Source organism: Mustela nivalis (genome assembly GCF_964662115.1).
Source record: "Mustela nivalis genome assembly, chromosome: Y".
In the NCBI taxonomy this organism is placed as follows: Eukaryota; Metazoa; Chordata; class Mammalia; order Carnivora; family Mustelidae; genus Mustela; species Mustela nivalis.
The window spans coordinates 33,240,020-33,254,834 of NC_139041.1; the positions used below are offsets into that span (position 1 = coordinate 33,240,020).

At 40.6% G+C, this 14,815-nt stretch overlaps 1 long non-coding RNA gene across 2 annotated transcripts in view; it reads left to right on the top strand.

The window, feature by feature from the left end:
* Nucleotides 1-8,339, top strand: part of LOC309856904 — a 320,721-nt gene extending 312,382 nt beyond the window's left edge. For both annotated transcript variants that reach the window (XR_014307407.1, XR_014307408.1), the window contains exon 4: nucleotides 8,121-8,339. This is a non-coding gene — a long non-coding RNA (uncharacterized lncRNA). The remainder of the gene's footprint in view (nucleotides 1-8,120) is intronic.
* Nucleotides 8,340-14,815: the final 6,476 nt, after the last annotated feature.

Sequence of the window (14,815 nt, forward strand, 5' to 3'; positions counted from 1 at the left end):
TAGCCTGACTCCAACAAAAAATCCCTAGCACATGCCAAGCTCTTATCCAAGGGTTGGTCATTCTCTCTGGCCTTTGCTGGCTTTCCTCTTGCAAGGACAAGCCTCAGGGAAGCCTGAAGCCTAGATCTGCCAAGATCTGCTGGCTTGGGTCGTGACTTGGGTATGCACAGTCTTAGAGGACACATCAGGAAGGTTCATTGCTATTCTGACTGGTTGTTTTGACCTCATGTCCTACCTGATTGATAGGGAAGCCACCAGACAGAGTGCACACTCACTCAGCCTGAGTGTTAGCTCAGTAGGAACTCTTGAACCGAATGTCCTATTAGCTCCCTTGAAAGATCCCATATGGTGATGCCTTTGACTTTACGTGGCGCCTTCCGAGCAGATGTATTTCCATTTTGCTTTCTCATGAGTATAAGGTGATGCTCTCAGATACGTCGGTTTGGTGTTGGAAGGGAAGAAAGACTTTTCTGTATCCTCCTTGGTTCCATAGCTGAGTCTTCACACAAAACAAATACGGACAGGCAGATTAACAAGAGAGAAGGCATACATGTAGAATAATGCTGAATATTGTGTGCTCTGAGACTTCAGATGCATAGGTGAATTCCCTATGCATCAGTGAGATTTGAGAGCTTATCCGCCATCTTTATAAGGAAAGTAGAATGGATGTGGACCTGTGTGGGGAGTAAATGATTTTAGGAAAGAGGACTGGGTCCTTAGAAAAACAGATGGAGGTGTGACAGTTTGTGACAGAGTCTGGATGTGCGGTTGATGTCCAGTCTCCTCTCCTGTGACAAGACTCAGTCCTTTCCAATGATGACCCTCATGGGGAAGGGCCCTGATGAGTTGAGTTTCTTTTGGAGGATGTATCTTGAGGCAGATGGGGGAAATTCAGAGAAAGCCTTTCCCTGCATTTGCTGTGTTTCAAGTGCCTATAGTTCATAATCAACATCCCAGTACAATTCATTTGGGGGTACTGAAGGCCTTCAGAGTCCATCTATCCATCCCGTGCACCCCATCCCTGTGCTCCTGTGATAATCATAACCCCATTCTGCCTCATCTTTCTCCTTCCCCAAAACACCATGTTTCCAAGTAGAGTGAACTCTACTCATGGCTTCATAAATGCTGTTCCCTTGGACAGCCATGTATCTGCCAATAGCAGACCCCCTGTTCCCCTACGTCTTCCTGATGGTCCTGTTCCCCCTGCAGTCATGCCTTAAATGTCCCTTTCTTGCCTGTCATCAGTGTGTGCTCCTCTGTGTGCACTGACAGAGAGCTGTATGCATTTACCCATTGTACCAACACCCATTTTATTGTAGCTGGTAGATTCCATCTCTCTGCAGCCTACTGGCCTGGGGAGTCCCCAGGACCCCCCTCCCCCATCCCTCAAGGACTGAGTCATGATTGTTATCTTGCTGCCTGATGTTCTACAACTGTTTGGATACATGAAGATCTACTCTGCCTCACCTTGAAGAACCACAAATACTTATTTCACCGAGGGAGCTCATGTTCTAGTTATTTTTGGTCTTTCTTGCACTCTGTTGATCTGTATATTTAATTAAAAAAAAAAAAAGTAAGAAAACAGGAAAAGGTAAAAGAAATATTGGGACTTAGCTGTCCTTTGTTTTCCCTTCATTACAGTATCTCTAACAACCGGACACCTTAGAAAGGTCCAAAGAACAGAAAAACAATTAGCAAGTTCATTAGCTGTTTGTTTATGGTTTCAGTCTTACGGATAATTAGTTCTCTTCTACTTCTACTTGGATTAATGCCTTGTGCGTGGAAGCAGCCTATATTTCATGAGTATTTTTGCAAAATAGAACAGGGTGGCAAGCCTTGTGAATGGATTAATGCAATGACATTGCGCATCAAGGAGAGTCTGTAGAGATATAGCTAAATTGGGGTGTGGGGGTAGAAATGGACATGCAGTGGTTTGCTAGTGTTTGAGTTTCTGCAGAGTTCATCCAAAGTGTCAAGTTTCATCATGGGAGGGAGACATCCTGCATAATGATAGCAGAAACCCTTGGTCATGTAGACATGTTCCATTATTTATGTGGCCTGATACTGTTTGAGAAAGTTAGTGATCATTACTGGCTGATCCAAGATTATATTTGGGGACCCATTGAGGCAAATGATTAACTCATTCAGCAGCTGTTTGACTTTGCGTGTGTTCTGTGCAGGACTCTATCTTAGGAGCTTTGGAGTGAAAACAGGAATGCAACTGTATACTTCCCGTGAAAAAGCAAATGCGCAATATAAATATAATTGGAGGTAAATGATGAAGCACTGATTTAGGAGAAATAGTAAGACACAGGATTTTAGAGGAAAAGGGTTTCTTCCAGGTGGGAAAAATTACAGGCATCTTTGTAAATGAGGTGACATTTGAATCGATGTCTGGAAAATAGTAGGATATTAGGATACAGAACCATTCTCATTTGAAGGGGAACAGAAATCAATCTGGTTCATTCCCACACTGAAATTATTTCTAAAGGAGTCCCTGGAAATTAAAAAAAAAAAAAAAAGAAATAATGAAGGGACCTTCTCTCATTAACTAATTACTTAAAAACCCACATTCTCTGGTTGACCAGGGAGCATCAGTTTTAACACCCGGGGTCGGTTCCTTGGGAAGTAGTTGTTTTTCTCCGCAATGACTGTGCTCCGGGTTTGTCTCAGCACCATTAAGATTTTCCTTCAAATAAAATCATTGAGCCATTGCAGGTGTCGGTGCTCTGACTGATCCTCGATAAACTTCCCAGAACATACAGCCTAACTGCAAAGTATGACTTTGATACTCCAGAGCCACGTGAGAAAGAAGCCTTTGGGATTGCAAAATGCTAAACAGCTTCATCCCGGGAAGGATCTAGGCCTGGTGATGGCGCTATCCATTCTTGTAACATCTAGGATGAAAGTGCAGCTTTTTGCATGTAAACTCGGGTTCCTCATTTGGAACAGAGGCTTTAAATACCTTTGGAATTGACCGGACATCCGTATCAGCACTGCTAGCCAAGCCTACTTAATCTGGATGTGACTACAAAGGAGGCAAGTTGTGTATTAGTCTCTGCCTGAAGCCTAGGTAATGGCAGTGTTTTGTGGGAAGGGAGCATCTTTCCCTTTGTCCATTAGGGCCCTTTTAAAAATGGCATGGATGTCATCTTAGAGTCTAGGGAGTCAGTGACCTCACATTATCAGTTGTTTGTATAACACTATGTTATACTAACAGCTAATTACGTAATGAGTTCCTGGTTTTGTTTTGTTTTGTTTTGTTTTGTTTTGAACTGTCTAGAAGAAGACAGGATGGGGCAGAAAAATCCACTTTCTGAATCTCGTGGAACGTGGTATATTTATCTAGCCAATATCCTCTACCATCCAGAGCAGGGTGTCTCAGAGGAGACCAAGTCTATTATTACAGTGGAAATTAAGTAGGAGCAAAATGTCCTCACGATGGCATACCAATAGCATTTGAGCCAAAGGACAATAGAGAAAATATAACTTTTCATTAAACCGAAAAGCACAGGTTGACAACGTACCAAATTCTACAACTGCATCGATTCCTCTGATCTCTTTTAGAGACTTGAGTCTCCCCGGTTGAGCTGGGGAATGAGATCCCTGTGATTTTAATATCACGCAATGCCTCCTCTTGTGGGATGACCGGCTCAGTGTATTATGACGGTGAAGGTGGCAGTCACTATGTGGGAGGCCATGCTGAATCTCAAAGGCAAATTAATCTTTTGTTTCCCTGTTACCTGGGATGGTCAACACGGGCATCCAAAAACAACAGATGCCTATTTTAATGATCTGTTCATTAAATGACTGGTTTTCCTCCCGTTCCGTTCAAGAAGGACCAAGGAAAGAGAGCATGCATGGAAATAAAGAGTTAGGTGGAAAACGTCGTTTAGCTAGAAGACTGTATGGTCTGTCAAATTCACAAAGGTCAGAAGACATTGCTAGGTTTTAAGAAAACGTTCAAAAGTGATCATTTGCTTGGTACTATAGTCTTCTCATTTGAGGAAATGCAACATGGGTTTCCAAAGACAGTAATTTTTCTCGTGGTCTGATTGATGTAGGAACTAGTCAAGTGTTTTTAGAACCAGGAGGAGATTATCACTTCTTTGTTGTCCAATGCCAGATACTCTAATATCCTGTGCCCTTCATCTTCTGTAAAGTGGTGCACAAGAAATGTGTCTTATTTACTTAATGACATTTTTCTGCAAAGATTAAATTACAAAATTAAAAAATCACTTCCCAGCTAGTTAAGATTGAAATTTTGTGTTTAAAATTTCTATCACTTGACAACCTCCTGCCTGGAACTTTTTGAATGGGAAATCAATGATCATTGTTAATTGTTAACGATTTGCAGAATGTGACATTTCTGATTGCAAACATGGAGTCTGAAGGAAAAGCGATTTCTCATGTGAACATATGAAAAGGCCCCTAGAAGGCATCCAGTTCTAAGGTACCTATACAACAGATCATAGAAAGAAAATTCCCCACTCACTTCATAATGCTAGTGGGGCTCTGATACAAAATGAGTCCATGGAGATTTTGCGTGTCTGAAAATTTCTTCACATTTGGGATGAACATACTGTAAAATTCCATTGCAGCATGTTAGTACTCTGTGTTCCCATCTTCAGGAGAAATCTTCATAGTCATATGACCATAGCATGGACTCATCAAGATTTATGGATGTCACTAAAAGAACTTTACTCATGTATATCCCAAATAACCCTCTGAACAAACCTGGGAAGGCACAATATGTTAGGCAGGTCCCCCAAGAGAATCATGCAGATATCTGGGAAATGGCATGCTGATACAAGGACCCCAAGCACAGATGCACACGGTGGGCACATAAAGCTAATGTGCTTATAGAATAGTGTGGGAGATAGTATGGCAGTGATAGAATGAACAAAATAAGCAGCTACAGATCAGACCCGAAATGTATCAGGATCCCATGAGAAGTAGGGCTTTCTATGCCCTTGTAAGAACTGTAACTGCTACTTGAGTGAAATGGGAAGCAATTCAAGAAGTTCAAGAAGAGAATCTGAGTCTATATTTTAAAAGAATTCAACGGGCTGCTGAGTTGACTGTAAACTGTAGGGTATCAGCTCAGTATAGGGACATCTGTTAGGGAGGTGACTGCAGTCATCTAGGTAAGATAGGCTGGAGGCTTGGACGGGCCTTGGGTGGAGAAGGTGATGGGAACTGGTCAGATTCTGGATATGTTCTGACCTTGGTTGAAGAGTGTATGCAGAAGAGAGGAGATAAGGATGATTCTTGCATAAATTGTAGCTAGGGGTAGATAGAAAATTTGACTTTTTCAGGATATTTTTAATTCATTTCAACAGCATAATGGATAGCTTTATCTCTTGCTTATAGCCCTGAGAACTTCAGGGAGTAGCTAATTCACTTCAACATCCTGAATTTTTCCTTCCAGCTGCTCTAAGCCATGATGGACACAGAGTCTGAGTCCCTAGAAATAACTGGTAGGGATTGAACTAGTATTTCAAAACTCCCTGTTAATGCCAACCAAGTTCCCAGACCTGGGTAGAGTTCTCCTTTTTCCCATCTTTGTCATTGGCTCAGCACACCCAACATTTTAGATGTGTGAATTGTGGCACACCAACTCTTTGGACATGATTCTTTGGCAAGATAAATTTAGGACTTTCCAAATAATGATGTATATTGTGTTTATAACTTACCTTCAGGGGCAGGGCAGTTTTCAGAGCTGGCTTAACTGAAAACTCCTGTTCCTTTTTTGTAACGATTACTTTGGCTTTTGGCTTTCTTTGAAGGTTGGCTTCATATTCAGGTGGTTGCCCTTTATGGTGACAAAATGGCTGCAGCATTCCAGCCATCACATCAAACACCACTGTGTCCATAAGAAAGAGGATGTTCTCCTGCTGAACTATGATAAGCTAGAGTCCCAATATTAGCTCTTATTGGACCATTTGTGTCACATGCCCCCCATACACTGATGGATCCAAGCTGAGATACAGCCCAGCAGCAGCAGGAGTGAGTTCATGGTCTATCTGGATCTGTGAGCTCTGTATGTAAGAGATGGGTGCTGAAATGATAATATGGGTGACGTTTACAAAAGGGATCAAATGGATAGACAACCTATATGCCCTGTACAGTCATTTTGCCAATATTTATTAATCATACACACGGGCTATCTGGCTGCTTCTATTTTCAAACAATCACATGTGCACATAAGTGTTTATTTACCAATATGCTTTAACCATTTTGGTAGGCAACATCTAAGATGGCTCCAATGGTCCGTGCCTCATGATAATCATACCCTCTTGTCCCTCCCTTCAGTGTGGGCTGAATCAACTATTTCCAATTAGCACAATACAGCAAAATAACAGGCATCACTTCCGGGACCAGCACGCCATCTGGGCATCATCCTCCTCTTGCTCTGAGGAAGCCAGCTGTAATCCTTGGAGCTGTCCTATGGAGAAAAATCACATGTAAATGAAATGCCACCTCTGGTCAACAGCCAGTGAGGACCTAATCCCTGCTTGGAAATGGGTCTTTCCACAGTCCAATCTTCAGATAAGATCACAGCCCCAGCTGCCACTCAACTGTAACCTTGTAGAAATTCCTAAGTCAGGGGACCCAGAGATGCTACATCTAGATTCCTGACCCACAGAATTTGAGATACATTATTGCTTATTTTAAGTTGCTAAATTTTCAGTCCCTTTTTATGCACCATTAGACAATGAATACAATGTATCATGTCTCAAAATTTGAAACTAAGTTTTCGACACCAGGGGCTCGGCTAACCAAATGATCGTATCTCACGTGGAGGAGGTGGAGTTCGACCACCCAACAATACCACTCACCTCCTGGTTACTGCATCAACACCTGTGGCCAAGAATCATAACCGTCTCTCTGATCCCCAGTTGCCTATAAATCATAGTATCTCATCAGCTTATCAGGGATGCTGAAAGACATAATCCATCACTCAGCAAAGCGCCTGCCAAAAAGCAAACCATCAAAAAGCATCAAGGGGAGAAATTTTTGTTTTGTTTTCTTAAGTGGTTGTGTACCTGTTATAAAGCATCAGCCTGAGGACTATTTTTGGATATGGGAAACATTCACAATACACGAAGTGCAAATTCGGGTCATAAAAACATGCTGATGCATAGACGCCAATCCAAGGGTTGTATGTTAAAATGTAAATTGACTAAAATTGATCATGATGATAACGGCTAACTCTGTGAACACTCTAAAAACTGGCAAAAATACACTTTATCTGGGTGAATCATTTGGTATGTGAATTGTAGCTCAGTAAAGCAACTAAAAATGTAAACAGTGGTTTTCTTTATGTTGTAGACTTGTTTGCCTCACTAAACACTTCAATGTTCTCTGCTGTGATCATTTTTAAAAAATAATCAGAAGTCTTATTAAAAATCTAATAATGACTCTAAAAATACTTTCAGTAAACGGCTATATGGTAGGTACGCCTGTCAGAATTCCATTATTGGCTTTTATCTCTAAGTATACACAGTGTAATGGGGATTTATCATTCTTGTGAGGAAAACAAAGAACTTTTTTTTTCACTTTACTTTATTTCTTTTATCCTATCAAGGCCAAAAATTTGTAGATAGGTGTAAGCAAATCTGATTGTCATGGTGAGTATTTGATCATTTGAGAGGACGAACGAAGCATTGGAAATAATTCCCCCAATTATTCTCTTGAAACGTTGTTTACAACCTGGCCTGAAACACTGAGATAAATAAAATAAAAATTTTTAAAAATGCAGAGGCTACAAGACCAGCCTACAGTATTGCTTGATAGACTATTAACCTACCCAGCATTGTGCTAAGTACTGTGCATTGAGTATCTTGGAATGCCCTCTTCATCCTTGAGAGGCAGGTCTAGCAGATGGTCCTATTTGCAAATGGCTCCCAAGGATCCCCACCTCCTGACTCCTCATGCTTTTTTGTGACTCCCTCCCCTTGTGTGTGTGCAGGAGACCCAAGGATTTATTTCTGATGCATAGAATCCTGCAGAGTGATAAGCTATCACATCTGTGATTAGGTCATAAACATGTGACGTCCATCTTGGTAGTATGCTACTTCTGTTGCGTTCTTGACTTGAAAACTTTGATGATGCAGGTGGATAAGTTTGAGGAGCCCATGAAGGAAGGAACCAAAGGAAACCTCTAACCACCACTGACAAAGAAACCAAGGCCCTCGGTCCAACAAAGTTTGAAGAAATGAATTCTACCAGTGACCACGTGCCCTGGGAAATCGGTGCTTCTCTGGCCGAGCCTTCGGATGATTACAGTCAGAAGACCCATCTAGGCTGTGCCAAGATTCCAGACCAAAGAAACAGCTAGACAACATACGTGAGTTGTTTTAAGCCTCTACATTTGGGGATGATTTTTCATAAAATGATGGATCAATCATAGCATTCTATGGTTGTATTTTCAAAAGTGGGAAAGGAATCATGTTGGGACAACCAAAAAAAAATTAAAAAAAAGATCTCTGTTTTCAGATAAGTAGGTGATACTATGGAATTCCTCACATTAGAAGGTATTCCGACCAGGCAGAAAACAGATGTCAACCAATTTTAATAACTTGGTAAATTTGCCATGGATAGTGTATTCAGAAATGTGTGGTTGACCGGAACTGAGTTTTGGGTTCTCTCTTATCCTTTGGAGACCAAACTCACTTTCTCACAGAACATGTCAAGGCACGTTTGTGTGATGGAAATCTCGCCCTAGCATGCCTTCCCCCTCACAGCCAACCCCATGTTATATTAAGGAGAACAGTCTACAATTCTTGGTTTCTTAGTTTCTCCAAGGTTAGCTTTATACTCTGCAGGGCTAGACACCTCTTTCTGAGGTAATTCAAAGCACGGATATAGACTCGTTTCTATACACACTGTACGACAAGACTATTTTTGCTCTCTGAGTGGATCCCTTGTACGGTGTCAGTAACGATGCCTCCTTATGGGGACTGGCGAATTTATATGGGCGCATTTCCCCTAATGCTCGGAGGTGAACTGCCGGCTCCCGCAGCTGCTCACTGCATAGAGCTGGGCGACGACATGCTCTCATGCCCCGTCGCCGATGGCCGCCCCCAGTGTAGACATATGGAACGTTTTCTGGGAAAATTTTGTGACTCGTTCTTAATTCCTCAAAGAGTAAAGTTGGACCTGAACTTTGCTCTAAGTCTAAAAAATGTAGGCTTTTCAGCCCTATTTTTATTCTCGAAAAGTCTGTTTCTTCCTGCTCACTCCACTGTTCATGTAGGTTCTGGGGTAGGAGACAGGTGATAGAGAAATGGTGCCCTACATTTTACAAAAGAGGAAATGATACTTCTGAGTTGTCAAGGAACTGGAGTGTCACTTGCATGGATGTAGAGAAGAAGCCGTGGGATTTGAGGGAGATATTGTGACCTTACTCTGCTGTTCTTTCCATGATACAACCCCACAGAAATCTCTACAAACCTGCTTTTTTTTTTTTGGTTGTTTGTTTGGTTTCACCTTACTTTTCATGCTACTTAACAAGTATGGGGTCTCACTGGTTTACCAAGGGATGTGTATTGGCGTTATCTATCATCTCGAGACTCTTGATAATGTTGAGTAAACTGAAAATGTGACGCTCTTGGTTCTGGGCAAAAACAGCAGGTAATATTCTGAAAACGTCTTGTTTAAGATATTGCCATTATTTTTCTCAGAGTTCTTTTCTCCTCCAAGAACTCTCTAACTCTAAAGTTTAAGAAATATTTCCATGTCAAAAGTGCAAAAGTTTAGCTGATTTTCAAGATGATTTTAAATCCTAAATCCCATTCAGAATGCTACCTCTGTCTTTTTCGGTCTTCAAAGAGGTAAAGTTTACAGATAAATGCTTTATTTCTTTTTTTTTAAAGATTTTTATTTATTTATTTGACAGAGAGAAATATCAGAGCAGAGTAGGCAGAGCAGCAGACAGAGGGAGTGGGGGGAAGCAGGCTCCCCACCGAGCAGAGAGCCCAATGTGGGGCTCGATCCCAGGACCCTGAGATCATGACCTGAGCTGAAGGCAGAGGCTCAACCCACTGAGCCACCCAGGTGCCCCAATAAATGCTTTATTTAGATAAATTTAAATAAAGCTAATAAAAAGTATTTGTACATCTCACTTCTCAACACACATAACTTTTAAATAATAGCTAAACATATGAAAACTGTGCATTGCTACAGAATCGTTCAATGAAGTGTCCAGTACATAGTTTATGTTGACCCCGTTTAATAAAAATGTCTATCAGAATGCCATAACTAGAAAATATAAAAATTGCTATAGAATATTATATATATCTCTTTTAACAGTTGCATTAACATCATATTCCTATGAGAAAAAGTGAGGTTGTCTCATGTGCACCATACTGTCAATCATGGCTAGTTAGGAGATGAATTAAAAGTTAAATTAAAAATTGAACATAATATGTTCAATTTTCTCTTACGCATAAATCCACATTCAAGCTCCAGTCTAAGATGTGCTGTTGAGTTGCCATGGACACAAAGAGATTTTTATAATAAAGATAAAACCAACACCATGGCTTCATAATGTTTGGAGAATGTTTTGAATATTACTGAACTATTCACTCTTTTAAAACAGTCAAGTTATTAGGTAAAGATGGTAAATTAAGGAAGGATTAGTAGAGTTCAAAAGGAAGCTTTATTTGGATTTATGAAGATGGGAAAAATCTAATTTTCTAGAAATTACAGCCTATCTGAATCTTGAGTGAGTTGATCTATAAATTTTCATTAAAATACATACCCCAAGCTTTGCAAGTGTAAATTCCAAAAAAATAACCAATAGAAGCAGAATATTTTGAATAGAAATGAAGAGAGCAAACTCTAAATTTCCACAATTCATTTGGGATCTTTCCTGAATTATTTAGATATGTACACTGGATGGCAGAAAGCTGTGCCTATAAGGGGTATGGCTTTTTTTTTCCTCCCCCAAATAATTTAAATACCCTTGTTAGTAAAAATAGCTTCATTTATTAATCAAAATATTGGAGGCTCATGGCATGAGGGACACTGTATTCAGAAGGGTGAGTGGAAAACTATTACAGAATATGGATGTCAAATACCGAATGTAGTGGCACATGGCTGGCTCAGTGGGAGAAACATGTGACTCTTGATCTCAGGGTTGTAAGTTCAAGCCCCACATTGGGTGTAGAGATTACTTAAACTTTAAAAAAAAAAAAAAGTCCAACTCTATTCTTTGGTCATGTTGCTTGGGAAGGCCATTGATGTTGTAAACCCATTGTGGTCAGCTATAGAAGAAGAATGGAGATGCCTACCATATGGGTGTTTTGAATACATAAGGTCAAGCATGCATCCCATTAGTGTATGAATGGCATACAAGTCGTCAGAAATGAAAAGTGTTATCTCTCTTGGAGACTTGGGGTAAGAGTTGGCCAGGGAAGAACACTGTTCCAATAAGTTCATGCTGCTTGAAACGGTTTCCTCCTGTCAGAGGAAGAACAAGTAAGCCAAGAAGATAAGCTAGGGCACATGCCTGTGCATGGATCATGTTATGTCTGGAAAGGTTCGTGGTAAGCCTGACATACCATCTGGAGAGAAAACAACGGGGTACTGTCGGTATTTCCTAGAGACTGTGTCTGTCTGTGTGTGTGTATGTAACATTAGGAAGTAGTGTGGCCAAGCTCGTTTTTTTTTTTTTTTTGCAATCAGAACTAATTGGAGTCATTATGGAATATATATACCCCAAAAACCACTCTTGATGAGAGGGGAGAAGGCCCTTCAGAGCTTACAGTTAGGACTCGGTGTCTGGTTGTATCCAGGTATGGGAGAATATTGGAAATGGTGTTAAACTGAGTATGTTCAGGCTACTCTATCAGAATACCATAGACTGGGCCATATATAAACACACACACATTTGTTTCTCTCTGTTTTGGGTCTGGAAGTCCAAGGTCAAGGTGCCAGCAGATTCTGTATCTGGTGAGAACCCACTTCCTGTTCATAGGAGGCCATCTTGTCGCTATGTCCTCCAATGGTGGAAAGGGTAGGGAGGTTTCTGGAGCCTCCTTTATCAGGTTGCTAATCCCATTCATGGGGCTTCTACCCTCCTGACCTGATCACATTCTCAAGGTCCCACCTGCTAATACCATTCCACTGGGGGTTAAGGCTTCAATATATGAGTTTGGGGGGACACCATCAAATTCAGCCCATAGTAGACCTGGAGACTGGAACCCATCTTTCAGTGTGTGGAGAAAGCAGACAGGACCCCATGCACACATGCGATATAGCTGCCATTCAACGATCCACTGACTCAAACATGGGTCTTCTCTGGAAAGACGAGGGTCTGACAGCAACTGTCTCCAACACAACAAGGGAAAGCTGCTTGCTTAGGGTGTAGGTAATCAGAGTGCAAAAAGTCAGTAAACTTGGAGATGGAGTGTCCATTATTCAAATAAAAGGATAGGGTACGTATTCCCTTCCAAGACTCTTTGCAACCATGAAAAAGCTGTAGAAAAATGTAAAGGACAGCTCAAAAAATATTATGCTTTCAGCTTTTGATTGAAAGGCACTTTTTGGTTGTTCCTAATTATGGGTTGTGGATTTTTTCCTTCTTCGTTTATAAATTGTGGACTTACCAAAATGTCCCTAAGATATGATCAACAGTATTGACTGTCCTCCATTAATAATGTAAATAATACTTCAAGAAAATCAGTATTGGATGTCTGACAAAGAAATATTGCAATGGCAAAAGGTTGACATTTCAACTATACCAATCATTTCAGAAATAATTTGTTGAAATATGAAATGACAAAAAATAATCTGGTGTCTTTTCAGAGATCAAGCCTCATAAATGTAATTCACAATGAGAAGTAACATAATGTGATGTATCAAAACATCTTTTCAGGGTTTTTAATATTAAACTCCAAGGTGTGAATGGTGTTGCAAAGGTTGTCTAAGATAACTAAGAAAGAAATGACAACAAATAAAGCCTCCGGAAAAATGTTCTAGCCTATTGTGAATGAATACAGAAAGACATACTGGTATGTACAATTTCCAGGACAAAACTAAAGCACAAAGACTTAGAGCTCTTTACTGAGTATTGGCCTTATAGATATCCTCCTGGCCTTTGTGTTTGCCAATAAAATTGTCAATCATGATTCTTCATTCTGCCTGGGACTATATGCATAAGACCCTCTCCTTTTGTGGGGTCATATGCATGTGACCACAGAAGACCATTCCGTTGATGATGATCTCTGTGAGTCAGGAAAAGGTTGTCATTGAAACATGCAACTAGGTTCTGAGTTTACGGAAAAGCTGAAAGCATCTGAATTTCAGCAAGATGCCTAGATTTACTTTTACCTTAACACAACTGGGAACTTCTCCTCTATCTCTACTGTTCCCAAAGTTTCAGGGGCCACACAGTTCAGATGAACCTGGCTTGAATATGTACAATGCTTCAGGATTTCCCACGCAACAAAATTGACTTTCAGTCTCAATTCCTGGGTTTGTTAATTAAAAAAAAGTATGGCTTTAACAAATGTTTTAACTTGCCTCCAACGCTAAGAGTTTTGTAGAAATGGTTATGGTATTTTCAAATGAACTGTGTGTTTTCCACTAATATTATGAATTCGTACTAGTAATGATTGTCCAGTTCTAGGGTAGGATAAATGCAGTGTTAGTATCAGTGCACGTTTATAGAGTTGAAGAGATACTAGAGGGCACGTGCTTTAAAGCGACAGGGAAGCTCTTTTTGTCTTTTAAGAACAGAGACACCCTTAGAAAGATGCACAACAATGAATTAGCAAGTACTATGTGTGGTCCTGGGGTATGGAGTGAGGGCCAGGGACGGTACCTGAGAGGAGCCAGCAGAATTTTGAAGGCAGGCTTCAAACAGAAAGTACAATTTGAGCTTACTCCCCCAATCTCAACATTTTATTGTTTCTTCTGGCCAGAACACCTGTGGGTTTTATTTTATTGTTTTTGCTTTTGTTTTTATCAGTATATATACTTATTTATCATTGGTTTCAGGGGTCAAATTTAGTGATTCATCAGTTTCAAATAGCATACAGTGCTCATTTCATCAAAAGCCCTCGTTAATGTCTGTCACCCAATTATCCCTTCCTCCCCACCCACGTCCCCGCCAGCAACCCTATATTTGTCCTCTATATTTACTAAGAACCTTTTATGGTTTGGCTTCCTCTGAATTTTCATCTTACTTTATTTTTCTTTCCCTCTTCTATGTTCCTTTGTTTCATTTCTTAAATCCACAGAAGAGTGAAATCATATGGTTTCTGTCTCTCTCTGACTGTGGCTTTTTTTATTAGAGTTTTAGCTGGAGTGACAAGTATGACATGCTCTTGGGCTAAAATATGTAAGAACAGAAAATGAAGACTTGTGGTTCCCTTGATCCAAGTCCAGCTCTTCTCCAGTCTGCCTGTTTCTATTTCTCTTCCTCGGACTTCAGGTGGTTGACTAGTGTCTGCTGTTTTGAATTTAGTCTTGGCGTGTGGACATTTGTTGGTTCACTAGGATCTCAGGTGGCCAAATAGAAGGAACATTCTCGAGCTTTTAAGGAGGTTGAGACTTCAATACAAGAAAAGCAGAAGATGAGATATTACAGGCAAGAGAAATATGTCTTCTAGAGATTCTGGGGGCGGAGGGTGCGCCACAGGCCATGAAACAAATATGGTGGTCAACTTTGATTGAATGGAAGTGAGAAGGGGAGTGTGAAGATTGGAAATAGAGTATGCTCTTAAGAAGTCCGTTGTGAGTGGCTAGGTTGGGTTGGGTCTGGTCCCACAGTTGTCATAGCCACCTGCCATGGTCTTGGGGG